The 16,827-nt window shown below is 34.4% G+C and overlaps 1 long non-coding RNA gene across 1 annotated transcript; it reads right to left on the reverse strand.

The window, feature by feature from the left end:
* Positions 1–12,482: 12,482 nt before the first annotated feature.
* Positions 12,483–13,149, reverse strand: LOC140849780 (uncharacterized). The gene is made up of 3 exons (XR_012131969.1): positions 13,044–13,149; positions 12,656–12,718; positions 12,483–12,544 (listed from the first exon to the last, which is right to left on the reverse strand). It is a non-coding gene; the product is annotated as an uncharacterized lncRNA (long non-coding RNA).
* Between the last annotated feature and the right edge of the window lie 3,678 nt (positions 13,150–16,827).

A 16,827-nucleotide genomic window follows, 5' to 3' on the forward strand; every position in this document is an offset into this window, starting at 1 on the left:
CCCTAGATCTGCTTACAGCCACGAAGGGCGGCACCTGCGTCTTCCTCTGGGAAGAGTGCTGCTATTACATCAACGAATCCGGCATTGTAGAAACTGACATTACCAAACTCACTGACCTTGCCTCCAGCCTCCACTCTGCTTCCAATTCCAACCCATTCTCTTCAATACTAACAAACCCCCTCCTCACCTAGCTCTGGCCCATTGCAGGCCCCATAATAATCATTCTTCTCACCTGTCTCTTCTTACCCTGTATAATAAAGTTCATCAAATCCCAAGTCAGAAAAATCTCTAAGCAAACTTTCAACCAGCTTTTACTCAGGAACTACCAGCTTCTGGCCACAGAAGATCTCTCACCCTCACGTGACCTCCTCACCACACGCTGAGATGGACCCGTCTCTCCACTGGAAACTGTTCCTGGAAACAATGGCTGCAGACGCCTGGCTCCTGACACCCATATCGTCTTGGCACCATTGGAATCAACAGGTCCTCGACCTATGGTTACAGGGAACCTTCATTGATTTCCAACCTGAAGAAGTCCACATCTACTCACTCGTCCTTACTGTGGGGAGTCCTATCAACCCTTTCCTCCCGGTCCTCAAGCCCTCACTCCCTTCTCCGCCCCTGTTCAGCAGGAAGCAGCCAGAGAGAAAGTAACATCCACAACCCCATAGAGGAGAAAGGAGGGAATGAAGGGTCCCCACCAGTAAGATGATAAACTTCCGGCTTCTCTTCGGGGTCCTCAGTTCCCACCGGCACCACCTGAAGCCCAATCACCTCTCGCCCCCCTCCCAATCCCAGCACCTAGCCAACAGCCAGCAGCCCCATAGAAGTGACACTTCAATCAATTCATGCCCCTTCCTATATAACCCAGCACCTTTCCCTTTCCCTAATAAAGCGGAATTCTCTGGTGAATTGCTGCTGTGTGTCGCTTCTTTCCTTTCAAGTTTGTCCTTTGGTCTTTTCCCCTCTGCTTTCTGTTTTATTTTGGGAGATGGCTCTTCCCTTTGTCATCTGCCTGCTCTCCCTTTACCTTTTTTTTTTTTTTAACTTCTTTTTCTTTTCCTCCAATTTTTGAGTAATCTAGCCTTTCCAAGGCAAAAACTAACTAAAGCCAGTTTCTTGGTCTGAAACTTCATAGTTCTGACTTTGTTTTCCACCCTTTAGTATGGATGGCCAGAGGGAAGGAAAAATTCATGGTGTGACCAGTGAGAGAAGTCAGAGAGAATTTTTGCTTACTTCTTAGTGATATAATTCAGCCCTATGTATTCGTGTTTCCATTTTGTTGCACAGACATAGTGTAAGCTTCTGAGGGAATGTACTACATCTTGTTTTCACTTCTAGGCTGGGCACTAAGCACAGTATCAAGCTCAATGAATTACTGCAAAGCCCCCTAAATAAGTGGTTTCTCTGCCACAAGTCTTGTTCCTCTTCGACCTATTGTGAATATTTCATGCACAATGATTTTTCTGAATTACATATATTATTAAGCATCTATTTGAAACATTTAGAAGATTTCAAACTGCTACAAGAAGTTCTAGAATACTTTCTGGAGTTTTAAGGATTATGCCTCAAATTCTCTTTCTCTGTTGACTGGAGAGAATCCTCCTCCAGCACTAGGTGCCTCCTGTAACACCCGGAATATATCCTGTCATTGTACTCATTCAAGTACAGGTTATTCAATTTTGTATTTTCTCTGTAAGAACATACATTTACATATCGTTTTTATCCCTAGCACCTACTTTGGTCTAAGCCCAGAGAAGACACCAAATACGTATTTTGTAAACAAATTAATAAAACAATCCATTAGCTCACTGCTTTTCATGTAACAGCATTTGATTTTTAGTGGTAAAATTAATTTTTTCCCTTATTTATTTATCTATATGCAATGATATATAACCTAGATTTCTTTGTTCCAAAGTAAGATTGTGCCAGTTACAATCACCACATATTATTTTTATCTGAACTTTTTTCTCTTATACATGAACAGCAGCTACTACTAATCTGAGTCTCTATTACATAATCTAAGATACCTTCACCTATATTACAATAATGAAAATAAACACAAGATAAAATGCTATAATATATGCATAAATTAAATATGGAAATAGATATGTTTACATTCCTATACATTTAAGGATATTAATGTTTATTTTTAATGCATTTGAAAATGTGAGTTATAATTAAATTATTAACTCTGCAACTAAAGAAATACTGTATATAAAATCCAGGATCTTTTTCAAGTCTCCTGAATTAATAAACAACACAGTAAAAGGACCAATCTTTTAATATGTGCTATGAAAAATATCTTCTGATTATACTGCATTACTTAAAAGAATACTAGGTTGTATATTGCATATTATTTAATGCAGTTCCACATTGCTCACATAATCCCAGTCATCAGTTTGTGTATTTCCTTTCCTGCCAAATTGCAGTTTGGGAGAAAGCACTACATGCATGTACAATATGGAGCCATGTTATAATAATTAGATTATCTGGTGATGATTAATTATTCAGAATCCACTTATGATATCATAGGCTACCACAATAACATATTTGATTTTATTGCCTAAATAGAAGAGTAAAGAAGTGCCAGTGTATGCTATTTTAACTTAGATCACAGTAAATATTGTATATGTTCAGTTACCTTGTCCTCTCTATTGTATCAGATGTTTACAGGATGCCATTAGCTTATCTGAAAATACATCAAGAAAAAAATCAACTAAAATTGAATGTCTCACTGTAAAACTCCTGGAACTACTTTCATGCTGAAATTGTGCAACATATTTTTCTGTTTGTAATAAAAAAATCTCTCTATTAGAGACTCAATTCTTTACTCACTCAGGAGCATATCTATAACATATAGATTGGTATCTATAGCATATAGATTGGTGTCTATGGAAATAATCTTCCAAGAAACACCACACAATAAAATTGACAAATATGTTGCAAACTAATAAAAGTTATTTGATTTTTAAATCTTCATTTTAGTCAATCCTCTAATTAATATATCTTTACCATTGACATTTAGGCTATGAAGAAAATAAGATAAACTGGTCCTTTTAATATGTTTTATCTTAGAATGCACAAATTTAATGATTATTTTCTCTAAATTATGATGAACTAGACAAAATAGCACAACTCAGCAACCTGGCAAAATTAGTAACCTGGATTGTAAACTACTGCAAGAGACCACATTTTCTTGCCAGTATGGTCTAAGGTTGGGGACTAACTTTGAGACTGAGAACAGCTGACATGTCCCTTCACTTACTACTATCAGTGGCTAAGTGGCTAAGCAAGTAATGAGAGGTCTGCATGTACATGAAGGACTCAGTTTGTGAGCAGGTAAGACATTTTTCTCATCTCCGTTGTCTGCTTTAGTGTTTTCTTCCACTCGATAATGGTGCCACCGAGGGCAAGTGAATCAGTGTGCACTCACACATACATGTTTATGTCCGCTTGCCAAAACCAAAGTTGGTGGCCTTATATAGGTTTGCAGAACCCACAAAACTCCAGAGCATCCTGGCTCAAAGCATTTCCTTTAATGTAATGTGTAGCCTAGATGATTTATTTTTCTTTTCTTAACTTATTTATTCAAAACCCAGTATTTTCCTCTAATTTAATTTTTTATTATGTTACATCGATACCTCCAAAAGCCTCCCCTGTTCTTCCTTAAGGTGAAATTAAATTATCAATTGTTCCATCCCTGAAAGTTCTTTACTCATTGTCATGTGACGATTCAAAGTATAATTTTATTAACATGAAGATATGGTGTTATTTCCATGGCAACCAGGAGAAGGGCCTAAGCAATATAATCTTATTTATATTACATAATCCATTTAGTCACACTTAAGCTCTTAAACTGTGTTCATGGCTTATCTTATTCTTGTAATGACAACAGTGCAAACACTCTGCAATGTGTGATGTTCTCCCTGTACTGACTTTATCTGGTAAGGGTGAGAATTAAAATGGGAATTCAGCAGAAACATTTTATATGTATATATATCAGAAAATGTTCATATCCTTTATGAGTTTCTTTATTCTTTTCACTTTATTGTATATTTTAGCACATGTGATGATAATATGTTAATATTAGGGATAGTGGATGTTTGTGTTTACTCCTGACCATACATTATAAGAATCACTTTAGTATTTCTATTTTCAGGGTTATTCTGGTTTGATAGCTGAAATTGATACATTTTATCCTGTTAAGTAACTACATACCTAATCTTAATAAATCAGGTGGTTCAAGCAAGACTGATTATTGTTTTTGGTCATACCCCATCTCAGCATCCATGGTGATGAGCATGCTGTAGTATATAGTGTAATACAAGGATGTCAGAGCCAGCCACTTCTGATTCAAAACCTGACTTGACCATCTCCTGGCTACACGATTTTAATAAGGTTAAACCTGGCTTTATTTTAGTTTCTTTCAGTTGTCTTCTCTAAAATCGAAATAATATGGCCTTACCTCAGAACACCCTTATGACCATCTGTGAAGTTGCTTTCTAATAAAGTGCTTTGCATAGAGTTAAGTACTATATATATATTTCTTCATATTATTCTTATTATACAGTTTCCTTAAAATACAAAAATAATAACTATATAAATATGTTCTCTAATGTTTAGCCATCCTTTCATCTATATAACAAATATAATTGTTTTTGATGAATTATCCTTTAAATCAAGTGATAAATTCTGCTGTTAATATTTTACTTAGAATATTTACAACATTATATATATTACTTACCTAAGGCTACAATAACAAATTAGCACAAACTGTATAATTTAAAATAACAGAAATGGATTCTCTCACATTTCTGGAGGTCAAAAGTTTGAAATTAGGGCATTGGCCTGGCCCAGCTCCCTCGAGAGATTCTAAGGGAGATTCCAGTCCTTGCCTTGTCTAGCTTCTGGTGGCTCAGGGTGTTCTTGGCCTATAGCTGCATAAACTCAGTCTCTGCATCTGTTTTCACATAGCCTTCCACTCTGTGCGTTGAATATTCCTCTTTCTTTCTCCTTTCTCTTATGAGGATTTAGGGACCACCTGATATAAAGATCCTTAATTGAATTATATCTGCAAAGGTCCTTGTAGCTCTGGGGAAGGAAGGTGGGGAATGTGTTCCCAGTCTGGGGCAAATACACCTTTAAAACAAAAATCAGTCAAAGGGAAAAATTAAGTGGAAAAAAACCATTCATTGCTTACAAGCAGTGTACTCCTATTTGCCTGCATCTCTTCAACCCAGCTTTGAAAGTCCCCAAAAACCTCTCTCCTCCTTGCACCACTCACCTCTCCACCCACCTTGTAATCACCTACCTTGGAAGCACCTATTGATATGGAGATGAACTAAGGCCAGGTGAGAGATTCTGGAAATATTGCAATTTTACCCACAGTCCTTTCCCAAATAAGGTCACATCCACATTTTCTAGGTAGAAATATCTTTTGGAAGGTCAATACAATATTTATAATTATATTTGTTTAGGTAATATTTGCCAGGTTTTGGTTTCAGAAATATACTTGCTTTAAAAATATGAGTTATTTTTTCTTTCATTGTTTAGAACAGCTTAAATAGAATCTAAATGAGATCTTCTTACAGAGAACCCTTCTATGAAATGGTTTATACCTTGCCATTTTATTATGTAATTTAGGGAATCTCCTGCACAACTTTTCTGTGTGTGTGTTTTTAAGTAAACCTTACACAGACCATTTCTTCTGTGGCTTATTTTGCTAAGTTACATTTTCCCAGAAAATTCTTTGATTTGCCCAAGTTTTTCAAATGCATTTACACTGTTTGAGCAAAACTATTTATTTTAATATTTAATTTTTTGTCTTTTCTCTCTTACCCTTTATTTTATTTTGAACATATTACTTTATAAAATTAACTGGATAAACTATGTTTTATGTCTTTTTCTCCCTAAAAGATCCACCCACACTATGCTTTACAGCATGAAGGGTGATGTAAGTAGATTTTGGTGAGAATCAGTTATCCAATCAAAGTCACAATCTGAGATAAGGGCACTAAAGGGTCTTCAAGCATGCCATTACTGATTCTAGTCCTTTTGTTTTCAAAACAGTGGTAATTGGGGCCCAGATGATTAGTATCACTTCAAAGATAGTGTCAGCAATTCCTGGAAACTAGATATTTCCCTTCCCACAGCACTTATTCATCATGATAATGAACTGGAGGTCCCTTTTGCAAGGGAGAGGAAAAGACCTACAGTATGTGCATCTTAGCTATGGCTTAGAGTTCAAGGGGCTCTCATTGTGTGAGCTAACTTAGGTGTGGAAAATCAGAGAGAAGCGGTAACATTCTATTGTGGTTAAAGTTGACAGAATGTTCATCAGACCTAGATATTTTGTCCTGTTTTACTTATTTTGGATTATGAAAGTCCAGTGAGACTTTAGTAAGCTGCTGATATAATTCAGTATGAAGGATATCATGAAGATCCCTAAAGGTTAAGACATTCTTATTATCACTTGGACTTTCTAGATCTTTGGAGTACCATGCTCACCATGTGTTTAATAACAGAAATTGTGTATTTTAGTACACCTTATGCAGTGATAATATGCAAATATTAGGAAGAGTGGGCATTTGTGTTTACTCTTGGCTGTACTTTAGGATCACATTTTTCTAACTATATGTAATTGATAAGGGTATGCCTAAATAACTGCTTTTTTAAAAATGAGGTGAACCATTGATTCCCTTAAATGAGGTCCCTCATTTAAGGCTAATGCTTCATAGTCCATATACCAGATATCAAATTTGAATTAAGCGAAGATATGTTATAGAGTAGTATATTCAACTTGCTTATCCATTTAATGGATAAAACAAATGGACTGTGTTTAAAATTAATCATTTACTGATGAACCACTGAATATCAGTTATTTGGCTATAAAATATGAGACCCCTGCTTCCTTATAAAATACATATTGCCCACAAATGAAATCTTAGATATACAGTTAATGTGCAGTTATACAAGAAGTCAGATATCATAGGTTCAAATAATTCATGTGAAACTTAATATTATACTTCATTTAGATCAACAATCAGAAATATGGATTGAAATTTTAGGTATTATAACTAACATTAATTAATATTTCTACTGAATATGCCTTGAAATGTATATATGTTACAAATAGCAGTAACCTGAAAGAACAAATGTTACCCGTTTGCACTGCCACAATTAATTCAGGCAGCCACTAAGCCTTTAATGATGGTACTTATTCACCAGAGGATAAAACTGGCCATGTTTCTTTATAGATTGAAATATAGAGTCCAACAGCCTGAGTTCAAGTACTATTGTTTACTGTGTAATTTTGGGCAAGTTGCTGACACTTTAGTTACCTTACTTTTTATGTTTGAAACAGGTATGTGTATCTTTCACTTCCTATTGCTTATGTGGGAATTAAATGAATTAATACAAGAAAAGGAATTATATCATTGCTTTGTGTGAAATAAGCTCTCAATACATGTTAGGTATTTTATCATTAAGCAGCAATAACAATAGTAATGTAGTCAGTTGTGCCTATTACTTTCACAACTTAAAATTTCACTATACGGAAACATCTATGTTACTGCACTGAGAAAAGCCCCACTGACAAATTAATGCCCTGAAGCTGAGTTTCTGCTAAACAGGTAGGCTAGTCCCAAGAATTTGTGGAAGCTTATGAATCATTTCTTCTAAATTTGAAATATAATAGACCTGTCAAGGTGGGCTGAAAAAGTTTACATTTCCTTTACAAAATCTCAACTTTTCTCCAAGCAATAAACTCACTGAAAACAAACAAATTCTTCACAAATCTATTGAAGTTAGAAAGTATGCTTGAGTATACAAGGGAAAGAAAAAGAAGAAGAGAAAAACATAAGAGTGTGACAATGACACAGAATAAAACCAACAGAGACAGAGAATAGATGTTTCCAAAATTAACTTTTTTTAGATAATTTTAGCATGAGGTTTATAATGTGTATTAACTTCTTTAGGTTCAAATTAGCTGTTTCCTCTTCACTGAATTTATGTAATAGAAGAGATTTTATATTTGCCTATAGCAGGGCTTATGATATTCAAACATCGTATGTTCAAGATATTATTCATTCTTGAAAAATGTCATGTATTATAAGGATGGCATTCAAACTGATTTATAGCAAATATTGAGATGCATGTGAATGAAATAGTCCATAAATAAGGGGAAATTGTGAGCAAAGTTCATCACCCAGTCACACAGCAGCAGTTCAGTGATCCTTTGTTTGATGTACTTCATCATTCTTAAATACTTTTTAAATTAGAACATGTATCCTTTACTTCCTGGGAAGTTCACTAAGAAACATAAAGACACAAATTTCACTGTTTTTCCCCAGAAATATTATAAAGCACACAATATCACCAAAACTACACGATTGAACATGCAAAATATCTTCTTTGTCTTATGTTTACTTCCTTACTTACTCTCCACTGACCACAGCTCTCTACAGCCATCGAAATTCCTTTAGGTCAGAAACTATTTATTCACCACCAATTACCCTAAGAGTAGCTCACCTCAACCCCTCCTAGTTATGAGTGTCAGAAAACCCATTTTTCTTTGAATTCCGATTGCTCACTCATCTTCCAAATGTTAATCCTTATATTAAGTCCCAGAACAGGGATGAGTATAAATATTGGAATAAATAATGGCCAAATCAAATTTGGTAAAATTTGGTCTACGAGATAACATGGTAAGAAAATAAAGAGCCATAGCAAATGAAATAGAAAGCAGATTAACAATAGAGAAAATCAGTGACATCAAAAGATGGTTCTTTAAAAAGATCTAAAATTGCTCAACATCTGGATAGGGTAATAAAGATAAAGGAGAGAGAGCAGAAATTACCAAAATTAGAATGAAAGAGGGGATATAATTACTGATTCCATGTATGTTAACAAGTTCATGTGGGGAAATGTAGAACAATGCTATGCCAATAAATACTACAACCTTGAGGACAAATACAAATTGCTTAGTAGATGTAAATTATAAAATGGCAAAAAAAAAAAGAAAGGAAATTTGATGCTTGTAAATAAAAACTCTTCCCATAAATAAAATCCCAGCCCCACATGTGTTCACTGGTTAGCTTTATCAATCATTAAGGAAGAAAATTGTATCAATCTTGTACAAACTCTTCCAGAATTTAAAATGGAAATGAATACTTCCCAATTTATTCTGTGAAACCAATATTATCTTAATTCCAAAACCAGACAAACATACTATAAGTGAAAATATTACAGAGACCAATATACCTCTTGAACACAGGCATAACTATATAATGTAGATAAAATTTCTATCTGGTTGTCCATATCCCCATTCCCTATAAAACATTATGAAATTTAAATTTGTAATGAACATTTGCTTTTATGTCAAATACCTTTAATAGAGTTTTTATATGTGTATTCCTATTTTTAGATATTATATTTGCTATGTTCATTTTGCTTCCCAGTTATTTAATTATTGAGAAATTATCTCTAAATTGTACTGACTTTATCATGAACTGAACTATGTCTTTCATGTTATCTACTCACCTGTTATCACCTGTTACAGTCTTTCATTTCTAAATACGCTGAATAAATGGGTAATTGCTGATTTCAGTTATAGGTTGCTCTTTGACTCTGATGTTACCAAAACTGAATGGTGATATTAAATAATTTTCTAAGTAATATTATTTTGGAAATCATATCAACATATTTCAATATTTAAGTAAAGAATGAGTAATAAGACATTTAAAGTTCTGTTTGTGGGTGAAACAATCACTTCCTAATAGTAAAAATAGTATCAAATTATCTAATGACAAATACTAAATACATACCAGATTTTCCCATATTTTTATTCCCTCTGAGAACTAGGAAAAAACCCCAGTAAATTCATCCTTTGTCATACTTGTGCACTGATAAACCACATGTAAGAAAAAGCTGTAGTGGCAAAATAACAATACTGTTTTCATTTTCCAAACTTTCAACATTTGGCTTGTCTTATAAAAGACTTAGTTAGAGTAAGTTTTCTTCAGTAATAAATACAAGCATAATAAGCAAAACTTTCTACCTCGAACAAATCTTCACAACACCTTGGCAACATTGTATACTTCTAACATATGGTTCATTTACATGAAGAGCATCTTAAGAGAATGTTTTTAAATATCTAAGCCTCAAAGATAATAAGACAAACATCCTGGCCCATGAGGTGATTAATACCATTGTAGACACCCATGACTGATTGCCCAGAACACGTTCTTCTGTCAATTTCTTCCTGGTAAAAACTCAGTGCAAATGAAACTTTTTTTGTCATTTTGAATATTTTAACAGCTTCATTTCCTTAGGTAAAATGATTAGTGCATAAAATTAGTTAGTAGTTTAAAACCTATACATACTTAAGGCACTATACAAGAAGATATGTCAAAGAAATAATCAATCCTCCCATGTTTCCTTCATATGCTACATCTATAGCTTTTCTTCTTCCTTCCTAATTACAACCCTTAAATAGAATTCGTGCCTCATATCGAATTTACCAAGTATCATAATTCCTCCAGGTGGTAAAGATACCTCGAGACAAGTGCTGGGCATAGAAGCCACAGGGCATAAATCTGCAAAGAAGTAAAAAGCTAACCTTTGCAAACAATATGGCTTCTCTCTCACTTACCAACTTTACATTTCCCTGTATGGCCCCGGAAGATGACTGGTTAGCCAGAGACGGGTAAGATTCCTCAAGGGAGGAACAACCTAAGACAGGCATAGTCGCAGGGGGGCCATCAGGTGAGAATTTGGGGATCAACAGAGGTGAGGCTCAGAACCTCACCCCCCCTGCTTTGAGAGAAATCTTCTGCATCCGTGGATGTCTTGCTGCCCTTGTCTAGCCTGGATTAATACTTAGTCCATAGGCACACACCTGATCATCTGATCATCTACATTTGCCCTCTTACAGCACTAAACTATCTTGCATCTACCTACCACTTCAGCATTTTATTAAAAATAAAAATAATAATAATAATAGGAGAAATGTGGGATCAACATATAAATCAAGTACAAAAATCAAATGAATATTCATATTTGACCTGATTGTTTATAGGTCATAATGCATGATCAAAACTGAAAGTTTCTGTGATGAATGCCCTTGTACTGTTCACCATGTAAGAATTTATTCACTATGTAAGAATTCGTTCACCATGTAAGAACTTGTTCGTTATGCTTCAGAAGATTGGAGACTGACGAGAATTAGGCTTGAGATGGATTAATGATTGTACATTGAGCGTTGACCCCCCTATACTGAATTTTATTGTTGTTAACAACCATTTGATCAATAAATATGAGAGATGCCCTCTCAAAAAAATAAAATAAAATAAAAATAAAAAATAAAAAATAAAAGTAATAATAATAATAATAATAATAATAATAATAATAATAATAAGGGAGAAATGTGGGATTCACATATAAATCAAGTATAAAAATCAAATGAATATTCATATTTGACCTGATTGTCTGTAGTTCATAATGCGTGATCAAAACCGAAAGTTTCTGTGATGACTGCCCTTGTACTGTTCACCATGTAAGAACTTATTCACTATGTAAGAATTTGTTAACCATTTAAGAACTTGTTTGTTATGTTTCAGAAGATTGGAGACTGTTGAGAATTAGGTTTGGAGTGGATTAATGATTGTGCATTGAGTCCCCTATACAGAATTTTATTGTTGTTAACAACCATTTGATCAATAAGAATGAGAGATGCCCTCTCAAAAAAAAAAAAAAATGATTAGTGCATAATAATTAGTATATATCATTGTGTTGACTATCATGAAAATAAAGTTAGTGCACACTTTCAGAATATAAATTACTATAATTTAAACCTATTTTTGTTTCTTCTATTTAGTACTTTACAGAGATATGTTTTTATGTTGAAACATAGAGGACAATGTAAAAGCTAGTAAATACATGGATTCACTCAAAAACCTTGAAAAATGTACATATTCTAAGAAATTTATCTGAATCATGGTTTAAATTTACCAATTATGATTAGCAAATAAACCCCTGACTCTACATGATATAGTAGTTTAATTAGCACTGTACTATAAGCTTCTGAACAAAATTATGTATTTACCCATGGCATTGACTCCATTAGATCTTTCCATTATAACTTTAAGACTGCATTTGTTTCAACTTTATAATGCTGGAGATAGTTTATAGCAGTAACTATTTTATAATATCATTGCAAATAATATTGTTTCCTTTTTTCCAAAAATAACTCAAATTATCTACCTTGTCCTTAATATTGAAATTATATCTCTATCTATACCTATCATACATATCTAAAGACTACTATCTAAGCATATAAAAATAAATCTATTCAATCTGTACAAAGTAAATGAATATTTGTTCTGACAATGTCAATCCCCCCATAATATAACATCTCTATGTAAGATGTTATGCTTGAAGAGAGAAGGAACAGTCCTCTAATATACCAGGGATAGAGAGAGTTGTGTGAACAGATAAAATAATAGAACAAGACTTGCATGACACTGGGCAAAAGATGAATCTGCTGCAACAGAGACACCAAATACACAAACTTAAACCAGATTCATGTATTTTTCTCTTTTAACATTCCAGAGGTAAGCAAGTGAAGACTGAGAAGTAGACGTTGCCTCCTTACCTGGCTTCCATCTCTGGTTCCCAGATGGCTCTTCCAGTTGCAGTATTTCCAACTTCAGAAGTTCTAGAGGATAACAAATAAACATAATGAGTAATATGTAATTTCTAGTTCTAAAGAAACTGTATGTTTCAATAATTTTATTAAAATGCCAAAAGGGTAAAATATATGAACTAAGTTTTAATGGCAAAAAAAAATAAGAAAGAACTAAACCAGATCAATCAAAAGAAATGAGCTAACACATACACAAAAATTAGTGAATTTCAGAGTTCTTCTTTCAATAATTATGGATGTAAAATGTATGTGATAATCATTCAGGAGAAGGCAGCGCAGACAGGGCCTAAGGGGCTATGACCTCATAGAGAAGGATATACAACAATGCGAAACTCACATTTGCTCTGATCTTTTCCTTGAGTGCACTTTCTACTTCACTGCAGGAGAGAACAGAGTTTAAACAGAAAGCGAGAAGCTGCTGGAGACGGGCTGGTGTTTGTGTGTGCTGATACAACTGTGACTTAAAAGGCAAAATTCTGAGGAAGAGGGAGCCATAGAGAAGTGAGCCCAACATCCACTTAAAATTTATTTTTGAAATTTAACATCAAGTACAAAGCTCTTCATATGTACAGTAAAACTCCAAGAAGCCCAGCAGAAAGTTGATTCTAGGAGGCTAAAGACTTCATCAGGTATTTTTGCTGCTACAAAATACAGGTGCAGCAGTGGAGAGAGTAAAAGTCTTCGATAGTCGTAGGGCTTTTATGAAAAAAACAGGATTTCTTTGAAAGCCCGGAACTTCTACATTGTATGCAGGACCACACCATTGGACCAAAGACAAAAAGGACATCTATGAACCATAAGCAAGTCTAAGCACACCTAACAATGTCAAACTAATATACCTATAATCTTACTGCCTGCCAGAAAAAAATTAACTTAATTGTCTATGGAGAATGATAATATTATCTAGATTCAACACTAATTTTCATACATACAGTGTTCATTCAAACTTATGAGGCATATTAAAATACACAAATACTCTGAAAGGTCACACAAAATAGAAACATAATTACACTTAGCTCCAGATATAGGTAATTAGACACATAATTTAAAATAACCATAACCACATGATCAAAAAAGGAGGGAGAAAATGAAAATTTTAATTATTTCCTTATTTCAAAAGATCACTTTTCATGCTTGTATTTATTACATCAGACTTGTTAGTGTTATATAATTATGTTTTATTTGTATAATATTGGGCATACAATTTTTATATTTAATAACTGCTTTTTTATCTTTTGCAATCTTCTCTATGAATGCTCTTATATTTTAAAATTTATCATTTTGTCCCTTTTAATGTATAGATATTTGATACTTTGCAAATGTATATATTCTTCTTAAATCTCTATTTGTTGGTTTTTCCATGTTAGACAGAATTTACTTCTGGCTCCTCTCTCCTTGCTGGAAAACTTTAGAGATGTTAGTTCTGACATTTCTACCCATCTTCGTGCTTGACTCTGTGTGTGTTAATATGACTTTAATCTTTACATTTAGTATAGTCATTCTGTTTGATTTTAGTTCTATACAAAAATGGATTCAATGCCTAACAAAAAAAGAGCTTTCAATATTTAGTTACTGAGCTTCTGAATTATTTATTTTTATTCATCATGTATGGTTGGATTTAAAAGTCAAGTATATATATATTTTTTTATTTTGGTATCATTAATCTACAATTACATGAAGGACATTATGTTTAATAGGCTCCCCCATTCACCAAGTCCCTGCCACATACTCCTTCACCGTCACTGTGCATCAGCATAGTAAGATGCTATAAAATCACTACTTGTCTTCTCTCTGTTGCACAGCCCACCCTGTGCCCCCCCGACACTATATATCCTAATTGTAATGCCCCCTTTCTTTTTCCCCACCCTAATCGCTCCCTTCCCACCCATCCTCCCCAATCCCTTTCCCTTTGGTAACTGTTAGTCCATTCTTGGGTTCTGTGATTCTGATGCTGTTTTGATACTTCAGTTTTCCTTTGTTCTTATACTTCACATATGAGTGAAATCATTTGGTACTTCTCTTTCTACACCTGGCTTATTTCACTGAGCATAATACCCTCTAGCTCCATCCATGTTGTTGCAAATGGTATGACCTGGTTTTTCCTTATGACTGAGTAATATTCCATTGTGTATATGTAACACATCTTCTTTATCCATTCATCTACTGATGTACATTTAGGTTGCTTACATTTCTTGGCTATTGTAAATAGTGCAGCGATAAACATAGGGGTGCATCTGTCTTTTTCAAACTGGAGTGCTGCATTCTTAGGGTAAATTCCTAGAAGTGAAATTCCTGGGTCAAATGGAATTTCTATTTTGAGCATTTTGAGGAACCTCTATACTGCTTTCCACAATGGTTGAACTAATTTACATCCCCAGCAGCAGTGTAGGAGGGGATCCTTTCTCCACAACCTCGCCAACATTTGTTGTTGTTTGTCTTTTGGATGGTAGCCATCCTTACTGGTATGAGGTGATATCTCATTGTGGTTTTAATTTTCATTTCTCTGATGAAAAGTGATGTGGAGCATCTTTTCATATGTCTGTTGGCCATCTGAATTTCTTCTTTAGAGAACTGTCTATTCAGCTCCTCTGTCCATTTTTTAATTGGATTATTTGCTCTTTGTTTGTTGAGGTGCATGAGCTCTTTACATATTTTGGATATCAAACCTTTATTGGATCTGTCATTTATGAATATATTCTCCCATACTGTAGGATACCTTTTTGTTCTATTGATGGTGTCCTTTGCTGTACAGAAGCTTTTCAGCTTGATATAGTCCCAGTTGCTTATTTTTGCTTTTGTTTCCCTTGCCCGGGGAGGTATGTTCATGAAGAAGTCACTCATGTTTATGTCCAAGAGGTTTTTGCCTATGTTTTTTTCTAAGAGTTTTATGGTTTCATGGCTTACATTCAGGTCTTTGATCCATTCAGAATTTACCTTTGTGTATGGGTTTAGACAGTGATCCAGTCTCATTCTCTTACATGTAGCTGTCCAGTTTTGCCAGCACCATCTGTTGAAGACACTGTCATTTCCCCATTGTATATCCATGGGTCCTTTATTGTTTTGTTTATTAATTGGCCATATATGTTTCGGTTAATGTTTGGAGTCTCTAATCTGTTCCACTGGTCTGTGGCTCTGTTCTTATGCCAGTGCCAAATTGTCTTGATTACTGTGGTTTTGTAGTAGAGCTTAAAGTTGGGGAACGAGATGCCTCCACTTTATTCTTCCTTCTCAGGATTGCTTTGGCTTTCGGGGTCTTTAGTGGTTCCATATGAATTTTTGAACTATTTGTTCCAGTACATTGAAAAATGCTGCTGGAAATTTGATAGGGATTGCATCAAATCTGTATATTGCTTTGGGCAGGATGGCCATTTTGACAATATTAATTCTTCCTAGCCAGGAGCATGGGATGAGTTTCCATTTTGTTAGTGACCTCTTTAATTTCTCTAAAGAGTGTCTTGTAGTTTTCAGGGTATAGGTCTTTACTTCCTTGATTAGGTTTATTCCTAGGTATTTTATTCTTTTTGATGCAATTGTGAATGGAATTGTTTTCATGATTTATCTATTAGTTCATTGTTTTCCTGATTTTTCTATTAGTTCATTGTTAGTGTACAGGAAAGCTACAGGTTTATGTGTGTTAATTTTGTATCCTGCAACTTTGCTGAATTTTGATATTACTTCTAGTAGTTTTGCAGTGGAGTCTTTAGGGTTTTTTTATGTACAATATCATGTCATCTGCAAATAGTGACAGTTTGACTTCTTCTTTTTCAATCTGAATTCCTTGTATTTCTTTGTTTTGTCTGATTGTGGTGGCGAGGACCTCCAGTACTATGTTGAATAACAGTTGGGAGAGTGGGCATTCCAGTCTTGTTCCCAGTCTCAGAGGAAAAGCTTTCAGCCTCTTGCTGTTCAGTATGATGTTAGCTGTGGGTTTATTATATATGGCCTTAATTATGTTGAGGTACTTGCCCTCTATCCCCATTTTGTTGAGAGTTTTTATCATGAATGGATGTTGAATTTTGTCTAATGCTTTTTCAGCATCTCTGGAGATGATTATGTGGTTTCTATCCTTCTTTTTGTTGATGTGGTGGATGATGTTCATGGATTTTCCAATGTTATACCAT

This window comes from Manis javanica, chromosome 5 (assembly GCF_040802235.1).
Source record: "Manis javanica isolate MJ-LG chromosome 5, MJ_LKY, whole genome shotgun sequence".
Classification (NCBI taxonomy): Eukaryota; Metazoa; Chordata; class Mammalia; order Pholidota; family Manidae; genus Manis; species Manis javanica.